Below are 20,119 nucleotides of genomic sequence, written 5' to 3' on the forward strand. Positions count from 1 at the left end.
GGGGCAGGCTAGAAGGGGTCAATGGGGGGAAAAGGGGGACATCCATCATACTTTCAACAATAAAGATTTAAATTTAAAAATTATATTGAAGAAAAAACAATGACATGAAAAATTACTAGTAATATTAGATGATCTTAAGTTTATAAACATTTAATCCCATTTGTGTCAAGTAGACATTATTTATATAGGTATGGTCCAAAAGACTAAAAGAAAGTACAGCAAAATGTTAAGAAGTAATTATATGATGTTAAGATTATGGATGGGTTTGGGTTTTTTTCCCCCCACCTTTTGGCTCTTGGTATTTTCTGTAATAGCCATATAGCACTTTTGTAAAGGGAAAATAAAATGTTTACCTCCTCTTGGAGAATATATACCAGTGGTCAGCAAACCGAGGCTCGCGAGCCACATGCGGCTCTTTGGCCTGGAGTGTGGCTCTTTCACAAAATACCACGTGTGGGGGATCGCACGCAGTGTGATTGAAACTTTGTGGCCCATGTGCAGAAGTCGGTTTTCGGCCTGGGCGAGTCTATTTTGAAGAAGTGGTGTTAGAAGACGTGGGGAGTGTTGGTCGGTTGGGCGACAGGAGACAAGGTGCAGGTGGGCCGCGGGATATGCAGCGCTGGGGAGGCGCACACGATTCATACATGAATTGAGTGAGCCAGTACCCTAATTAAGTTAATAACAATGTACCTACCTATATAGTTTAAGTTTAAAAAATTTGGCTCTCAAAAGAAATTTCAATCGTTGTACTGATATCTGGCTCTGTTGACTAATGAGTTTGCCGACCACTGATATATACCATTTAACAGCGTGAAGTTAAACAGTGGCCCACAGAGACAAAGAGAGCGAGAAGGAGGCCAAAACCCTCTGCTTTGCCAAGTAAACCCAACCTGTCCAGGAAGCACTTTGAAGATGACACAGGCCACTTAATTCCTGGCCGAGTTTGGTCCGTCCCTCATTTATTCCAGCTAATAAATGAGGCAGGAATGAAGGACTTAGAATCTAAACACTTTGCAAGCCCCTAATGAAATGCAGGATCTAGGCAATGATCATCCGCGGCTGGCTGCTTATGTCACCAAAAGACAGATGAGCAGGTATCGAAAGCTTCTGAGTGGTGCACACAAACCTCTCAAGTATTCTGATTAAACCCAAATGAAATCAGTCTCTAGCTGTAAGTGCCTCTTTACAGGAAATACAAAATATGGGGGAATACGTCAGAGGATAATGCGGAGACACAGGACGCAAAACTCAGACTGTGAGAGACTCTCTAAGACAAGTGACCCAGGACCTTTAACAAATACATTGGAAGTGGAGAGGGAGAGAAAGAGCAGAAAGTGGAGAAGGGGGAGGGCAGGGGGAAGAGGCGGGAGAGAAAGAGAAGGAAAACAGGAGGAGAAAGACTGGAGGGGAGAGCAAGGCAGTGGGGGATGAGGGGCCAGGAAGCTATAGATTAAAAGAAGCTGAAGAGACATCAATCAACTGCATGTTGTAAGCACTAAACCATCATTATTTGGAACTTGATTCAAACAAACTGTTTTTAAAATTATGAGACAATTGGGAAAATTTGAACACCAACTAGATATTTGATGATATTTAGGGGTTACTGCTTTAAATATTAGTGTAATAATGATATTTTATTAGACTTTTTAAAAAAAATCCTTATCTTTTCGATACATTCTGAAACCGATAAAAATAAAATACCCAAAGTGCAAAACTCTGATCAATGGATGGATATATAGGTGGATAGATGATGGACAGATGGAAGGACAGATGGACGGGGAAAAAGCTTTGTTCTTTAATATGCCAGTGGACGGGAGAGAGTGGGTTAAAAGCACTGTGGAAAGTATTGTAGAGGGCTTCACTCTCCACTCTTTTTAAACCCAGCTAGGGTGCACAGGCGGACCCCCATGTGCCGACAGTCCCAGATGTGTTTGAGGTTCTGCCTTTCAGAAGCCCTAGTGCGAGACTTCCATTCAGAACTGAGCCACTGGGAAGAGAGGCAGGGCCTGGAACATGGAGGTTACTGGTTTGGATCACGGCAGCGGGACTCTGCTGGCAGTGTGGTGGCTGCTTCTGGATGCCGCAGCTGCTTCCTTATTCCATGACCATGACAAGGCAGCCCACCCCTTAGCAGCTCCGTTCCCCAGTTCACATTGGGCAGTTGTTCCTAGAAGCTCAACCTCGATTCCCTGTCTTTGGCCTTCACAACGGGTTATCTCTTTCCACTGATAAACCCCTTTCTCCTTAACCTAGTTGGAGTGGATTCTGTTATCTCCAGCTAAGAACGCACCCAAGCTACCCCTCAGCAAAGTGGGCAGCGGACCTCTGACCGTGACAAGGCAGCCCACCCCTTAGCAGCTCCGTTCCCCAGTTCACATTGGGCAGTTGTTCCTAGAAGCTCAACCTCGATTCCCTGTCTTTGGCCTTCACAACGGGTCTGCAAGTTATCTCTTTCCACTGATAAACTCCTTTCTCCTTAAGCTAGTTGGAGTGGATTCTGTTATCTCCAGCTAAGAACGTATCTCTTTCCACTGATAAACCCCTTTCTCCTTAACCTAGTTGGAGTGGATTCTGTTATCTCCAGCTAAGAACGCACCCAAGCTACCCCTCAGCAAAGTGGGCAGCGGACCTCCCTTTGGGGAGGGTATGCTTTCTAGTCGCTGGGCACTGTGTATGCCTCGCTGCCTCTGGGAACATCTGTAAAGTTAAGTGATGAGCAGTCTGGCACAATAAATTTTCATTAGGGCCAAAAAGGGCTACCCTGATGATACCTTACCACCTCCTGGGTTTTGTGCAGGACTGGAAAATTCCTGGGAACCCCAAAGCAGTTCCACCATCAGTTGACTATGTATAGAATCATCTTTTCACTCGTCTCAGTTGAATCTTGACCTCAAACCACAAATAAACAACAGATGAAAGAAGGTAGTCCCTTCTGTTCCAAGCTGGAGAGAGTTTCTTGTTACCCCCCTTCTGCACCTGTGCTATGCCGAGCCTGGGGGTGTGACTAGGCGCCATGCTTCACTGCAGGTGGGAGCCCAAGTGAAGGGAGGGCTCAGCTCCACAGTGGCCGGGCCGGGCTGGGCAGGGCAGGAAGATGGCGCAGGACAGAGGAGCACACCAGGGCTCTTCTCCCCCTGGAGACTCACAAAGTCCAGGTTCCCAGCAATCCTGATGTTCTGCTTTCCTCCGAGGACAGGAGAGATCAACTACTCAAGGGCTACAGTTTCTCTCCCCAAATTTATCCCAGTCCTACCTCCAACACAATGGGCAAACTGATAAAGAGAGACGTTGAGGCTATGGGAAGGCCTGGAATTTGGAATCTGAAGATTGAGGCTTTTTTCCTCAGTGACCTTCATTTTCCTCATTGCAAAAAAACAAAAACAAAAAAAAACAAAAAAAGGGCAGACTAACAACCCTGGCCAGTGTGGCTCAGTTGGCTGGAGCATCGTCCAGTACACGAAATGTTGTGGGTTCCATTCCTGATCAGGGCACATACCTAGATTGCAGGGTTCAGTCCCTACTTGGGGCATGTACAGAAGGCAATTGATTGATTTCTCTCACCTCTCCCCTCTCTCTCTCTCTCTCTCTCTCTCTCCTCTCTCTCTCTCTCTCTCAATAAAAACACATCCTCAGGTGAGGATTAAAAAATTTGGATTTGCACAACGTCCTTAATTCTCTACTGTTAGATACCCAGTGTGGGGCTACAGAACCTTTGCAGAGTATTTGGAGATTATTCTCTGATGATTTATCTTTTTCCAAAACCATAGACAAGAATTTATTGCATTTGGCAGTGACAAATTTGACCTGTTTGCCATACAAGATGACGAAGGCAGATTGGGGGAAAGCAGGCTGCAGCTTCATTTATCATTATTTCAGGGACAGGGTGACAATACTGTTTGATGTAATTCTTCCCCTCTGCATAAATCTCAGAGGCTTAGCGTCTCCCACCTGCACTGCGCACTGTGGGAAAAGTACCACCCTGTCCGTTGATAGAACTTGGAAAAGAAAGGACCAAGAGAAGCAGAAAGTAACATGCTTGCATCACAGTCCAGCCTGACTGGATGTTCTCTCTGGCCAGTGGGGGACAGGATGACCTCAGTGGGGCTTGACATGAAAGTATTTGTCTTTCTTATACTGGGCAGGACCAAGCCTGAGGAAGAACAGTGCTTGGTGCCCTAGCCGGTTTGGCTCAGTGGATAGAGCATCGGCCTGCGGACTGAAGGATCCCGGGTTCGATTCCGGTCAAGGGCATGTACCTTGGTTGCGGGCTCATCCCCAGGAGGGGGTGTGCAGGAGGTGGCTGATCGATGTTTCTGACTCTCTATCCCTCTCCCTTCCTCTCTGTAAAAAATCAATAAAATATATTAAAAAAAAAAAAAAAGAACAGTGTTTGGTGAGAACTGTTCTTTTCTGTGCCTGGAGCAAGTGACTTGCAACCATTCACAGAGGATCCCTCACTAGACCAGCTAAAAAGCAAAAGGGGAAGAGGATCAGGCCATCCCCATGCTGGAGAGCAAATTCATGCATTTCTCACCTTCTCTGCAGCTGCAATATGTTCAATTCGTCCCCAAGGACAATCCACTTAAGATGTAGGAGGAAAAAAAAACATTCTTGCTCATATGTATCCACCTGAAGAGATAACACTTAACATCCTGGGCATGTCATTGATTTGGGATGATGATAAGGGTTAGGAGGCATCTGAAATGCCCACACTCAAAGGGTACAGCCAATGTACCCTGTGTGAAGGCCAGGACTGAGCCTCGGTGTGAACCAAAAGCTGAGCAGGTTTTGGGTCTTGAGGAACTGAGGTTAAAGTATGGAGTTACCACCCAAGGTTGGTGCATTCTCCAGGAATCGAAGGGCCAGCCTAGGAAGTCCATGAGCTAAATAAAGCTAGAGCTCAATGATGGGTGGAAACCACGCAGGAATCCCAAGCTTGCAGGAGCCAAAGGCAGGATCCAACTCGAATATAGAGCCAAGACAAAGTCAGGCAGGGATGGAATCTAGGCTAAAGCAGATGAGGCACAGAACAAAGAAGTTGGTGGTCTTGGGCAAAGACCCAAATCACCTACAGGTACTATTTGTGACTCCATTAAATGTGTCAGTAGATTAAAGAGACTCGCATGGGTTGGGCTAGCTAATCACACCAAGACATGAAAGACAACAACTTATTGAGCTATTACTGTGCGGACACGTATCAAGCCAGGGCAAAAAGGATAGCCATCTTTTTAAAGATAATAAAAAATAAAATCAAACTTATAGAACTCTTTTGCGTCTTCCAGACATTGTTATGATAACATTATATGAATTCACTCATTTGATATTTAAGGATGATACTATTCCTATCCCCATTTTACCTTTAAGTTAAAAAGCAAACAAGACAGAGAAGCATCCATCAGACCGTCAAACTTCAGAGGGAAGGTAGGGGAGGGTGGGGGTAAGAGGGCGAGATCAACCAAAGGACTTGTATGCATGCATATAAGCATAACCAATGGACACAGACACCAGGGGGTTGAGGGCATGAGCAGAGGGAGAGGGGCAATTGGGGGGGATAAGGACACATATGTAATACCTTAATCAATAAAGAAAAAAAAGCAAACAAGTGAGTCAGAGAGAAGTAAAACAAAGAACCGAAGATCATACTGCCAGTAGGAGACCAAGCTGGATTCAAAACCAGATCATGTGCCTTCAGAAGCCTCTCACTTAACCATCAGCTACACTATGCATCACAGCATCTGCCCTTTACTAGTATGAATATGCCTGATAGCCTTACAATAACAATAAAATAATGCCTACAATGTAGTAAAAAGCACAACCCTCATAGTAAGAAGAAATCAAATACTGAGAGTCAGGGACTGTGAGAAGAGGTAAGGATTGTTCTTACATCACCTAGTTTGACCCCTCTGTCATAGAGACAAAGTGAAGTTACTTGCCCAAGGTCACTGTGATGGAGACTGGCAGTACTCATCCATATCTGGTCCTCCGCTCCTTTGTGGGCATACAGGAAGGGCATCAGCTCCCTGGTAGTTACTGGTCAATGGGCTGTGTGTGGCAGTGACATGTGTTATTCCGGGACTGAAGTATTTTAATGTGGAGGCATTTGAGAGGGGGTGTGAGCTCTTTGTGATATCTCTTCCTCTGCTGTGTTGACCCTGATAACTTCATGTCCTAGATGATACGTGACAAGATCCCTGAGTCATCACTTCGAAGAAATCTACCTCAGGGAGTCATCAGACCAGAAGTATACTTTGCATAAACAAGAAATAAATGCTTATGTGTTAAGCAACTAAGATTTAGAGAGGATTTTTGATTACCTCAGCAAGACCCCCACCCATCCTCATTAACATAGTCACCTGATTAACACCAGCTAATAAAGGTGACTCCTTAGCTAAATTATAAATCTCCTTTTAAAATTTATTTCAGTTCCATAAATTCCACAAATCAAATGGTTTTTAATTCTGGGTAACCACATGCAGAAAGATGAAAAGGGAATTAATTAATTATATTAATTTCAAAATATACTAAAATCTCTCTAATTCAGAGGTCACATTTTATGCAATCTCAACTTTAAGACATAGTTAAAAATGAGAAATAAATATTTAAAAACCCAGAAACTTATTAAATAAAGTCCATGCTTTTTATACCACATGAGAGATTCAAGTCCATGGAGAATTTGGTGACTTTTTATTCACATGAAGCAGGTACACAAGTAGCAAAAGTTATAACTTAAAGAGACTCACATGAAAATGACTCATGACAATAATCAGTGGTCAGAGTGACAACTTGAGTCGTTTTTAACAATCCCTAAGACAGCAGAAGAATGTGTAAAATAATTTGAAAAAATTTTCCTCCAAGATTTTTTATTTTTAAGTTCAGAGTTTAAAAAGAAAGAACTCCAACTTTTAAAGCTGTCAAAAATATAAAGAGGAAGATAGAGACAAAGATAACTAGACTAATCCATTTCAAAATGCTACCATGTTTTCCTTGAGGTGGGATTTGGGGATTTGATTGTCTGTATTTTACTTTATCTATTTAATTTTTCTGTAATAATTATGTATTAGTTCTATGGTAAAAGCTAATATTTTTTAAGGATGATTGCAGGATATGAAAAAGAGACATGGAATAAATACTTTAATTCTCCAACTAGGCTTTAAAAAAAAAAAAAGAGGAGGCTAAAGTCTGCTAGCCCATTGTTATGCATCGTCAAATGAAGAATAGCCACTACTAAAAATAGAGTTTCTGTTTCTTTTCGTGGCTACATGAGACAGACTGTGCTCACTTCAGACTCCATCTTGGTTGAGCTCATCTGTCAGTGGTATGATTATCTGGGAGGTGTAGGAATAATGAGGCCTCAACTAATTTAGTCAGAGCCAAGTTCCGCCTGCTTATGCATTTCACTAATGAGAAAACAGGCTGAGCTGCCTTTTCATGTTCCGGGCAGCTGAACCTTGGATGCCCCGTAAGAGATAAAGACTCTTCTGAATTAGATAATTATATTGGTATTTACATAAGAGAATTGATACCACCAGGTGGCATAGAGCTGTGCTACACCAAGTTGCTACACCTGCTGCCTCATAAACTAGTCCAAAGGTAAAGACACGATTGAAGACTAGCATTTTTTCCATGCCTATGTATTAATTTCAGGGTTGATATGTTCAAAAGATGTAGCTACTGATTCAGCCTGAGCACTGACCAATTAGAACAGATGCCAGGGTAAACAGCTGGCATGGCTGTACCAGTGCCTTCCTGCCGAACATCAGCCCACCTTGGTGAGTTTCTTTTTAAAACCTGGAATTATGAATTGTCTGAGGGGTTTCTTTTTTTCAGAGACTCAATCATTGAATTATAAGCATTATAAGTAGAATGAATAGTCATTCAAAAAAAAAGGCCTAACAATCTCACCTCACACTGCTAAAAATATTATTTCAATCCATCATGAAAGTGACAGGCTACCCATTGTGGATTTATGTAGACCTTATAACACCACTAAAGAAAAAAAAACAAACAAAAAAAAAAAACATCTGAAACCTGGCGTGATGCTCCTGACAAGCCTTCCAGTTCTGCTGGGGGAGGAAACTTCTGGCCAAACCACAGTTTCTGCCACAAAAAAACTGAATTATGAGATGAAAACAAACAAACAAACAAAAACCGTCTTTCTCCAGCTTAGGTGGGTTATAAGCCAAATTATCCTTGAAAGCCCTTTGCAAGGAGAAAAAACAAACTCAATTTGCAGAGGAGAAAAATGAGACCATGAGCAATGCTGAAAATCTTACCCAGGCTGCCTCCCTCACACGCATATCGAAGGCAGAAGTAAATAAGTGGGGTACATTGATCAGCCCCTCTCCTACATGTGGGGTGCTTTACAGCAGGTAAGTAGCTGCGTGGAACCTGCAGATGTCTGCGACGGAACCAACCGCACAGATGCGATGGCAAAGAACAGTGGGTGTCGAGGAGACAACAGGGATCAGTGAGGACTGCAGCAGCCAGACAGTGTGTGCCAATCGGAAGGGGGCAGCCACCACTCGTTGGTGCCATGAGGAAATGAAGGCCCAATGTTGATGAGTCTTTCCATTTTTTAATGGAAAGTCAGAAAAATAGGTATTTATCTAAAATGTCTTGATTTTCAAATGTAGGCAAACAAATTTTTTTTAAAAAAATCTATTTATCATTTAGGTCAAAACTATGTGTGACCAACTGTCCAGGCCACAAGTTGCAACCTCTTCTTTTAATCCATTGCTTCATTCAGAAATATTTTCTGAGCATCAGTGGAGTAGTAGATACTATGCTGCACCTAAAGGATACAGGTCATAAGACAAAATTTCTGCCTTCACAAAAAAACCTTACAATCAAGCCCTGGCCAGTGTTCTCAGTGGTTAGAGCATCAGACCTTGCAGTGAAGGGTCTTGGGTTCAATTCCCAGTCAAGGGCACATACCTGGGTTGCAGGTTTCACCCCCAACCCCAGTGGGGCCATATGTGGGAGACAACCAATCAACATTACTCTCTCCTTCTCTCTCTCTCTCTCTCTCTCTCTCTCTCTCTCCCTCCCTCGACCACTCAACCTCTTTCCTCCCCTTCCACTTGCTCTAAAAACATCAATGGAAAAATATCCTCCTGTGAGGATTAACAACAACAACAAAATCTTAATGTGTGATAGAGATAATTCACAAATAATTATAATACTGGACTATTCATTCCTCTGTGGTACATAACAGGGAACCCTAACCCAGACCTGAAGGGAGTCAGAAATGGCTTTGCCAAATAAGTAATATTTAAGACCAGAAGGGTAGCTCTTAAATTAATATGTCAGTTAGCTTTGGCAACATAACACCCCATTTCAAAACTTAATAGCTTAAAATAACCACTTGTTTTGCTCATGATTCTGTAGGCTGGCAATTCGGCTGGGCCCAGCTGGATAGTTCTGCTGATCTGGGACCTGTGAACATATCCACAGAGAGCTGCTGGGTGGTTGGGGTTGGCTGGGAGCTGCTGGTGTAGCAGGGCCTCTGCTGGGAGAGCTGGTCTCTGTTCCCCTTGTTCTCTCATTTTCCAGCAGGCTGGCCCAGGGCTGTTCACAGGGGGCTGGGTAACCTTCCAAGGGAATGAGTGGAAACATACGAGCCTTTTGGAGGTCTAGACTCAGACCTGGCACACAGTAACTTCCATTGCACTGTGTGGAAGCAAGTCCCAGGGCCAGCCCAGACTCAGGGGAGGAGGAATGGTCCCCACCTCTTGAGAGGAAGTCACATTGCAGGAGGTGTGGGTTCAGGGAGGGGTGGAGAACTATGGCCATTTTGACAATCTCTCTCAACAGAGGAGAATGGCGCGTGCAAAGGCCTGAAGGTAAGAGAGAGTAGATGGAGTTGGCACCCTCCAGATTGTTTGGTATGAAAGGAACAGAGAAGGCCAAGGGGGAACTAAGGAAAGACATGACAAGTGTGGTCAGAAGAAGCCAGATTGTGAAGGACCTACCATGTATGCAGCCCAGAAATAGAAAGATTAAAGATTAAAAAAGCTTTCTCTCTTATGTGAGGAATATAAGACAGGTGCCAAACAAACATAGAATATAATGCAAGGTTGAACATAAGCATCCTAAATAAAATGCTCTGGGAGCTCAGAAAAAGGAGATAACATATCTAGTTTGAAAAATAAGAGAAGGCTTCATGAAGGAGGTAGAATGACGCTGAACTTTGAAGAACAAAACAATTTTGCATGTAGAGATATAAAGGTGGAAGTCTCAGTATTAGTTAAGTACAGGGGAAGGGAAGCCCAAACTATCTATCTTCTATGTATATGAAAGCCTAAGTGACTTGCCAACTGGCTTACCGGTCAGTAGCTATGATGCACACTGACCACCAGGGGGCAAACACTCAATGCAGGAGCTGCCGAGCTGTGGTGACTTGGCAGCTGCCGTTCTCAGGTGATGCACCCAGAACCAGAGAGGAAGAAATCCTCGGGGGATGTTGGAGAGATGGTTTCAGCCTGATCCCACAGGCCAGACGGAAGGAACCCACTGGTGCATGAATCCAGTGCAAGAATCCATGCACCAGGCCTCTAGTGGTTGGCAAAGAGTTTTGTTTGTTTGTGCGGTTTGGCAGAGCTGAGGGCAGCAATGCTCCATCAATTTTGATCTTGACCTCCTAAAGGATGATGTTCATACATGACGTTCTCCCACATTCATATCACGATGATGCCAGAGTTAAGACAGCACATGGTGTTACATAAGCTCACCAGACCTCTGGTCATTACCTCACCCTCTCCTTCCCATTGTGACACTGAGTTTGAGAATCACGAACGTAAGTTTTCCTAGGGTAGCAATGAAAGAAGCAGCTGAGAAGATAAGTTAGGTTCTCAAATGCCAGGCTGATGAATTTTAACCTAAGGAAGGCAGTAAAGAGCCCCAGAATGTTTCTGAGTACAATAAATACATACATTGAGGTGATTTTGCAAACATACATCTGACAAAAGTGGAAAAAATGCAACAGAGAGAGGCTGAAAGAGAATGTTTCTTTTTTATCCCCTGGCCATGGCAGGCATCACTAATCAATCCAGGGACTTTTTCTAGGGAATCTCAGATACAGCCTCTGAATTCTTCCTAACTAGTGTTCTACTGGTACAGAAGAAGGTGGAGTTGACAGGCAAATGGGAACCTAAAGGCTGCCCTGGGGCTAGAGACAGGCAACCATTTAAGAGGTGAGAGCCCATTGGGGAGAGAAGCAGAGCCAAGGTGGCTTGTAGAAATGAAAACAGGGAACACTTGAGAAGTGTGAGTGAAGTATGGGGTTTGACACGGGTTCAGTTGGGAGCTGAAGAAGAGGAGAAAACCAAATATCATTCCAGCTTTTTTAAGATTGGAGGGAACTGTGGTACCAATAAGCAAGAAAAAGGAAACTTGGGGAAACAAACTAATTGTAAAGGTTAGAAGAAATGGATTCAGCTTGAGTGTTGGGTATAAACACCAGGCCTAAAAGCATTGGAATGAGGGCTGAAGTTAAAACAAAAATCTCACATAGCATTTCTGCCAAGATTCCAGCAACACTGAGAGACTGCATATGGGAGAGAAACTCCCATTTCCCCTAAAAATGCAATATCGTTCAAAATTCTTGGCAAAACCCAGAATAGGAAACAAGGTGAAAAAGTGATTGGCAAAGAGTTTTGTTTGTTTGTGTGGTGTTTTGTGGGGTGTGTGTGTGTGTGTGTGTGTTTTGCATAAGAAACCCTAGGGTGAAATGACTCCTACGTTGCATATGGGGCCAGAACCGCACAAGTTGAAACCTGAAGTTTCCTGCTCCACCTTCCAACGTCTGCTCTGTCTGAAGCTCAGAGTTAATGAAATACCTGAAAAACTTGATCTAATTATGAAACCCATGCTCTTGCTACCTCTAACTTGAGATCATTTTTCACCCAACAAAAGTGGGAACCCAGGTTCATTGGAGAGGAGCTAAATTTCCATTGCAGGGATATAATAAAGAATTATAACTTAGAGTATGGGTTCCGGATTAACATATCCTTGAGTTCAAATCCCAACACTGCCCTAACCTGAGGATGTCACTTAACTTCTCTATGCACCTATTTCCTCATCTGTAAAATGGAAAGAGTAATAGTATTCACATCTTAAAGTTGTTGTGAGGATTAATTGAGAAATACATGGTACAATGCACTCAATTATTAAATATTATTGCTTCACAATTACCCTTACTCTTTTTTGTATAGGCCCTCTTTCAAATACTAATGATTAATTCCCCTTATACATTAATATAATCCATGGGGAGTTCTCACATTTTCAAAAAGTAAAATTTCCTTCGGTTTAGCATAAGTAGATGAGAAACTTCAAGAACCTGCTTATGAATGAATGACTTCTATGATGGGAATTCTTAGAGACTTCCCCATTCTTTGAGAGGACATAAGGTAATGCTAGCCATAGTGTTAATCTGCTGTGAGATACCAGTCTTACACAATCTCCTCGTATATAAAGTTAGGAAGATGGACTTCAACAAACGACCTTCCACATGTGCATATGCCAATTTCTTCTTGTTTCTTCTTCTACCAACCCAACAAGGTATTTTAGAAGTAGAGTATTCTTTCACTTCAGCTCCAAAGACTTATTTATGAATTCTTCCTCTTATTAATATAGTAACATAAAGATAGGGCTCTGGGGTTAAATTAGCATTGTTCAGGGATCTGACCATTTAGGAAAGTATGGCCTGCCCTGAAAAGGCGACCTGGCCAGAGTCCTCCCCATTTGCAAACTCGTAGATCTGTTCTGCCAGGTAAACCTGATCCTGGGTCTATTGTAATGTTCTACCACAAGACAAAATAGTTTCTTCCTAAGGCTATTTTTTCTCCTAATATCCTACCCAGAACATGGTTTCTTTATCAAAGACTTTTCTGCAGCAAGTATTGGCAGTGGTGTGTGGCTAAATCTTTAACAGCTGAATCTCCAGGAATAGAAAGCTCTTGCGTGTCACATTTGCCAATTTCTGTGGTGTAACTACTCTTACCATGGCTGATTTCAGGCTACCATAGGAAGTCACTGAAAGTAAAGTTGGGTAAGTTGGGAAGATCTGTGTACAATTGAACCGATAGGAACTTCCTTCAACACACAATTGTCACTGCACAAACCACCTCCTAAGCCACCAAGTTTAGTCTCAAGTATAGTCTCAGATGGCAGTCCTGTCCCTGGAGACAATGTGGAGCAAGAATTGAGGCTGGATCCTTCAGGTGACTGTTGAAACCCTATCCAGATGGTACACATTACTTTGTTTTGTATCATAAATCAATTTTGAGGGTTTTCTTTATGTCACTTGCTCTTCCCAGCCCAGGGTAGCCTGCAAGAGCAATCAGGAAATGTGGGTGCAATGAAAACAATGTTGAAAACAGTCCCAGGAGATTCTCTGAGGCCCTTTAGGGACCTCCTTTCTTGGCAGAATCCCAAGAAGCTCAGGTTACCTTCTTGAGCAGACATTAAAATTCTCCTTCCAAGCCACCAGTGCCGTTCTCTGCACTGCCCTCTTGTGGCTTCACTAGCTGCCGCAGTCTGGGGATGACTAAGCCTTGATCACCGTCTTTCCTTCTTTTCAAGTATCTTACTGGCGCTGAAGCTGTTCTCAGTAAGGTATGAGGAAAGCCTCATGAACCTTGAGACCCCACCTTTTGGGGGAAATGTGGGACAAATTCCCTCATGCTGAATGGGAGGATAGCTAGATAGCACTACTTAGAGCCACAGCCAAAGTGTCCCTTACTGCAGGGAGCCTGGGTGTCAGGGTTCCATCTCTTAGGGTGACCTCCAATTTAATGTTGGTGATATGGGTTGCCTCTTCTCCTCCTGTTTTGGAGTCTAGTTTGTTTGTTTGTTAATCATCACCTGAGGATATTTTCCCATTGATTTTTAGAGAGTGTGGAAGAAAGGGGGAGTGAGAGAGGGAGGGGAAGAGAGAAAGAGGGAGAGAGAGAGGGAGAGGGAGAGAGAGAGAGGTGTTCACCATCAATGCTTTAGGGTGACCTCCAATTTAATGTTGGTGATATGGGTTGACTCTTATCCTCCTGTTTTGGAGTCTAGTTTGTTTGTTTGTTAATCATCACCTGAGGATATTTTCCCATGATTTTTAGAGAGAGAGGAAGAAAGGGGGAGTGAGGGAGAGAGGGAGAGAGAGAGAGAGAGAGATTCACCTGAGAGAGACACGTTGATTGCTTGCCTGCCTCATGCACCAGGGATTGAACCTGCAACCGAGGTATGAGCCCTTGACCAGAATCCAACCTGAGATCCTTCAGTCTGTGGGCCAATGCTCTAAGCACTGAGCAAACTGACTAGGGCCTGTTTTGGAGTCTTAAAGGGGGAGTGAGGGAGGGAGGGGAAGAGAGAAAGAGAGAAGGAGAGGAGAGAGAGAGAGAGAGAGAGAGAGAGAGAGACATTGATTGCTTGCCTGCCTCATGCACCGGGGATTGAGCCTGCAACTGAGGTATGAGCCCTTGACCAGAATCGAACCTGAGACCCTTCAGTCTGTGGGCCAATGCACTGAGCAAACTGACTAGGGCCTGTTTTGGAGTCTTGATCCTGGGGATGGATAACTGGTCATCTCAAAGTTTTGATTACCTTTTTCCCCCCAAGCGAACCCATTCAACCCTGATGCTAGGAGGACTTCCAGTGTCTGCCCCAGGACGTGATCCAAATTAGTTTGGTTCTTTTCCTCCCTCTCACAGTGGATGTGCACTAGAGATTTGATCTAATCTCTGTTTTTCTCACCTACTGTTGACATGACCTTGCCTCTTGGCAAAGAAGCAAACTCTTCGTTCTCCGAGGGGGCGATGAGGAGACTGGCAAAGCTCTCACCACAGAAAGGCTTTGGAGAGGTGCCTACTCGGAAGAGCCTTCAGAGCCAGCTCCTGGCAGCTCTGCTTTAAGCCCTGAGGCAAGGCTTCTGGATATCCTTCACAGCACAACTGTTTCTTTCGGAAAAGATGATTGGATGGGGACATGCCTGTCCTCACCCTTCTACACGAATCTACTGCACAGGACTGTGGAGGCAACAGAGCAGAAGTATGTGACATTGCTGGGTAACTTGCAGAATGCTGAAAAGATGTCAATGGTCAGAACAGTGATTCCCCCTGAGTTTGCGGCTTACCCTATTTCTTCCTCTTAGCCTTGACACACTCTTCCATGCTTCTATTTAATGGTCGTGTCTCTCACTGCGAGTCAATGTGGTATTTGAGTCCCCTCCTATTCCTCTCAGTATCACCAGCTACCCCTGAGGTTTGCACACAGGATCCCGATTTTACAAATGAAGTTCCTGAGGCTCAAGGAAGTCCACAGGGCTAATAAGCTGCAGACATAGGATTTGAACTCGCATCTTTTGATTCCAACTGCAGCGATCACATGGCCTTGACATATGATAGGTGATCACAATATGCCTGATGATGGAGGGAACGAGACAGGGTGGCCCTTGTCCCTCAGCTGCCAGGGACTGGGTCCTTGCAGAGAGCCCCTCCCCAGCTTGTGCCCACAGGGCAGGACTTCCAAGACCACATTTCCCCTGTGAGGCAGAGAGGCCAGGGCTGGGAAGCAGTGGCCTTGCTAGGATCGAAGAGAAGTAGGCCCAGACTGGGGACAAAAACTCAGTCCCGGTTAGGAAAGCACGCCAACCTGCTCTCCTCCTCCTGTCACAAAGGTGTCCAGAGAGCATGCCCACCCCACCGTTCTGCCTCGCCTCCCCCTACCACAGAGCTCCAGGAGAGCAGCCCCAAGGCTCTCCCCACAGCCAGCTCTGTTCTTTTCCATTCTAGACCTTCCCTCAAGTTCTTCCTCTGCCTGGATGCCCTTTCCCTTCTTTCCTCTGAAGAACACATACTCACTGCCCAGCTGGTGTGGCTCAGTGGATGAGCGTCAACCTATGAACCAGGAGGTCACGGCTCGAATCCAGATCAGGGCACATGCCCAGGTTGCAGGCTCAATCCCCAGTCAGGGGTGTGCAGGAAGCAGCCGATCAATGATTCTCTCTCATCATTGATGTTTCTATCTCTCGCTCCCTCTCCCTTCCTCTCTCTATTATATTTAAAAAGAAGAACATGTACCCACATGTCAGCATTTCAGCCCAAAAGCTACCTCCTCTCTGCTGCCTCTTCTCTGCCCTTGTGACCCTTTGATTCCCACATCCATTGCATCCTGCTGTACGCTTGCCCAGAACCCGGTTCCCGCCTGGAATTACAGCGCCGATCACATTGAATTACTACCCCCAGTGACCACAGGAGGCCGAGACAATTTCTTCACAATTTTTCCCAGCACAAGAGGAGATGGATGGGTGTTTGTTGAATGAATAAAGCAATGAGTGGTTTAGGGAAAAGAAAGCTTGCTGAGTACTTCAGTGAATAAACCCTCCTCTTTGACCCTTGCCTTATGAAAACTTTGCCACTGCACACCCTGCCTTCTGGTGATTAGGTGACTAGGCAAGTACTGAATGCATCGGAGAGATCCGCCGGCTGGTTCACAGTAGGACCTGCAGGACCCTGAAGTTGTGGGGAAACAGGAAGCATGCAGGAGGCACAAGGCCAGCAGCAGATGCTGGGCAGTCTGAGGGCAGAGGCCTTGCTGCCAGACACCTCACCTTGAGGCTAATCCATGCTAGTGGTCTTCACAAGCTTTTGCTCATGGAACCCCTAAAAGAATGTTCTACTCTCTTGCACATTTTAAAAGATGACATCAAAAGCTTTTATATGTGCCCTAGCTGGTTTGGCTCTGTGGATAGAGCGTCAGCCTGCAGACTGAAGGGTCCGGGGTTTGATGATTCCAGTCAAGCGCACATGCACATGCCCAGTGGGGGGCGTGCAGCAGGCAGCTGATCAATGATTCTCATCATTGATGTACCTATCTCTCCCTCTCCTTTTCTTTCTGAAAGAGCATATATATATATGCTCTTATATGCTTAAATAGTTGCAAAAGTTGTAGCATCTAATTTTTTGTATGTATTTTAAATACGTTTTGGGCAAAACTTTGAACAGCAAAATCGGCATGTTAAATTTACAGAAAATATCCACACCAAATCAAACTCATCAAATCAGGTCGCCCAATCAGAATTACTGTTAGAAAATATCTACTTCCTTTTCTTCCCAATAAGTGTATTCCCACACACACCCTATCCTCATGATAAGCTCTCACTTCGTGGTAGTTCGAAGGCAGATGGACAAGGCTCAGAGCCCTTGCCAGGCGTGGGAAGCCGAGGTGAAGTGAGACGCGGTCCATCTCCGTTTGCCTGGCTCTCCCTCCGGAGCACTGTGTTCTGAGCTCGGCCCTTTGCCTTCGCATGTGGCCAGGAGATCTCTACGCGCCATGTGACATGGTGTGCCCAGCTCAGTGAGAAGTTTGTCTTTCCTTCCTGAAGCAGAACTCAGATGAGTTCTCGTGCAAAGGAAAGTGTTGGAAAGCAGTTCAAATTAAAGTTGAGGGGCTGAAAATTAATTCCCTGTAATGCTAGCTATGCCATGTGCCCTGGCAGTCTGCGGGCACTTTCACCTGCACTGCCGAGTACAATGCCTTCTAGGTCCTGCCCTCACATCCCAGCTGCCCCCTTCTCAGGGGCTCGCTGTTCCCCCTCTGGCCCCCCTGACCACTACTGCGGCACCCATTCAGGCTCTGCTCACCAACCCTCTGCCTTCAGAGCCCAGGCCCCAAATTCCTGATTCTCACCACCTTCCCTGGATTCTGAAAAAACTCTATGACTCCAGGGAGAGGGGTTTGAAGGAAGTATTAAATGGGAAGATATTAATATTATGAAGGTATTCGTGAACCTGCCCAAGTTTTAAGATAAACCTGCCCAAGTTTTAAGGTAGTGCTTGTTTTTTGTTTTGTTTTGTTTTTCAAAGAGAAACTTATTTACAAAACGAAGTCTCCCATTGGGTAGAAATTTGGGCGAACCTAAGAGAAGCTATGGTCATTGGGAAGGAAATAGTCCGGGTGATTCCAAGCCAGTTTCAGACCAGTTTTGATCACTGAGCTGGAAAGCAGTGACTTGTTAAGTTGCATTCCATATTTTAAATCTGCAGGAGTGCTACCCAGGGAAATGTCCTCGGGGTCCGTTAGCTGCGTGGAGAATGCTGCAGCGCCAGAGTGGGAAGGACTGAGACCCAGACAAACCTGACTTAAGTCCCACTGTCCTTGGGAACTGCAGCAGATCCAAGTCTTTGGAGGTAGTCCTCCTCTCCTCTGCATCTCAGATATTTTTTAATCAGTCGGTAGAGATAGCTATCCCAAGTGCAGGGTAGTCCCATGTGATCCGGGCAAGTAGACTCAAAAACAGAACTGGGATGCTAGAGGTCATTTCAGGTCACGCTGCCTACACCTGAGACTAAAGCCATCAAATTGTCAGAAAGAGAAAGACTAGATCCACGATGCTGCTGCGTTTACTCAGACATGTGGTAAATTTGGAGAAATTTTCTCTTTAAGCCTAAGAAGACTCTTGCTTTCCAAAACAAGCCAGGAAAATAGATTTCTGCCACTTGACCTCACTAACTCAGCAAACAACGCTGTGAAGCAAATCTGTCTCTCTGAACATAGATGTGCAGATTGCCAGAAAGAGCAGCCAAAATATACCTCTTGGATTCCACTGTAACCGTGACATTCAAACGACCTGACATACAGCACTGGAGTTCAGACAGAATTAAGAAAACCTGCCCTTGCCATCAGAAACAGGAATGACTATGAAGAACCTACTCCCCCCTCCATCCTTAGTCCTTATTTTCATCATAAACAGCAGGCTAATACACATCGGCTCCTTCTCGGTGTCTGGGCGGGGCGGGGGATCTTGTTTGCAAACACGAACAGCCATTGCTTTGTTCTCTCGGGAGAAAACAGAACACTAGCAATCAAAGCAGAGCTACGTACCCAGGCCTGCTGCCGCAGCTGCTCATAAAACCGCCTGTCGTTCCTCCGGCAAGCCAGGGCGCCCGACACTTTTGGATCCTCGCTCGGCCCCTGCTCCTCCGAGCAGTGCTGCAGGTTAACTCCTGGAGGCTGGAGGCTCTAGCCAAGGAAGCCAAAAGCTTGCCAACTTACCTAATTGCCTGCTGACTCACTCACGGGGCAGGACGAGCTCCAGCTGAGCCTGCTCCTGGGCGAACCCCTGCACCATCCTTGGAAGGTCACACCTGAAGTCCATCATTTTGCACTTGCACGGACACAGCCTGCTTCTTACACGGACCTGGTTCATTTATTTCCTTCCACAGACCTGCTTCTCCTGATTTGGAAAATGTGAAATTCTTTCTCCACCACATCAGCGCCACACCGCTGAGAGGAGACTTTGCAGGACAAAGCAGCAGTGAGCTGTGAGGACCATTTTGGATGAATGAGTTAAGCCCGGGAGAGGGCATGCCCCTGATTTTCTAGAAAGGCTGTAACTCGACGAAGATAATTGATCACACATGGTCATCTTGGTAGTTTGGGGGAAGCAAATAAAAGAGTGTTTACATTTTCGCTGGTATCCTTCTGTGGCAAAAATCAAACATCAATCCCTGCAGTATTGCAGTATTACACGATATCACAGTATTAAAACAAATCACATGATTACTAGAGTCCCTAGAGCAGCGGTTCTCAACCTGTGGGTCGCGACCCCTTTGGTGGTCGAACCACCCTTTCACAGGGGTCGCCTAAGACCATCCTGCATATCAGATATTTACATTACGATTCATAACAGTAGCAACATTACAGTTATGAAGTAGCAACGAAAATAATTTTATGGTTGGGTCACAACATGAGGAACTGTATTTAAAGGGCCAGAAGGTTGAGAACCACTGCCCTAGAGGGAAAGTTCAAACTTCTAACCCTTTGGGGCCCAGATTAGCAGGTACCAAAGTCAGGGAAAAGAATGCAAAGACTGTTTGTTTTCTTAATATATTTTTATTGGTTTCAGAGAGGAAGGGAGAGGGAGAAAGTTAGAAATATCAATGATGAGAGAGAATCATTGATTGGCTGCTTCTGCACGCCCCACATTAGGGATCAAGCCCATAACCCGGGCATGTGCTCTGATCAGGAATCGAACTGTGACCTCCTGGTTCATGGGTCGATGCTCAACCACTGAGCCACGCCGGCCGGGCCCAAAGACTGTTAATATTTGATCCGTTCTTTGAATTCCATG

The 20,119-nt window shown here is 44.9% G+C and overlaps 1 protein-coding gene across 1 annotated transcript in view; it reads right to left on the reverse strand.

Annotated features, from left to right (window-relative positions):
• ASAH2 (N-acylsphingosine amidohydrolase (non-lysosomal ceramidase) 2) overlaps positions 1-19,205 on the reverse strand; it is an 81,145-nt gene extending 61,940 nt beyond the window's left edge. The window contains exon 1 of the mRNA XM_014547456.1: positions 18,871-19,205. The gene's annotated coding sequence lies outside the window, so the exon portion shown is untranslated. The remainder of the gene's footprint in view (positions 1-18,870) is intronic.
• Between the last annotated feature and the right edge of the window lie 914 nt (positions 19,206-20,119).

This window comes from Myotis brandtii, unplaced genomic scaffold, assembly GCF_000412655.1.
Source record: "Myotis brandtii unplaced genomic scaffold, ASM41265v1 scaffold475, whole genome shotgun sequence".
NCBI lineage: Eukaryota > Metazoa > Chordata > Mammalia > Chiroptera > Vespertilionidae > Myotis > Myotis brandtii.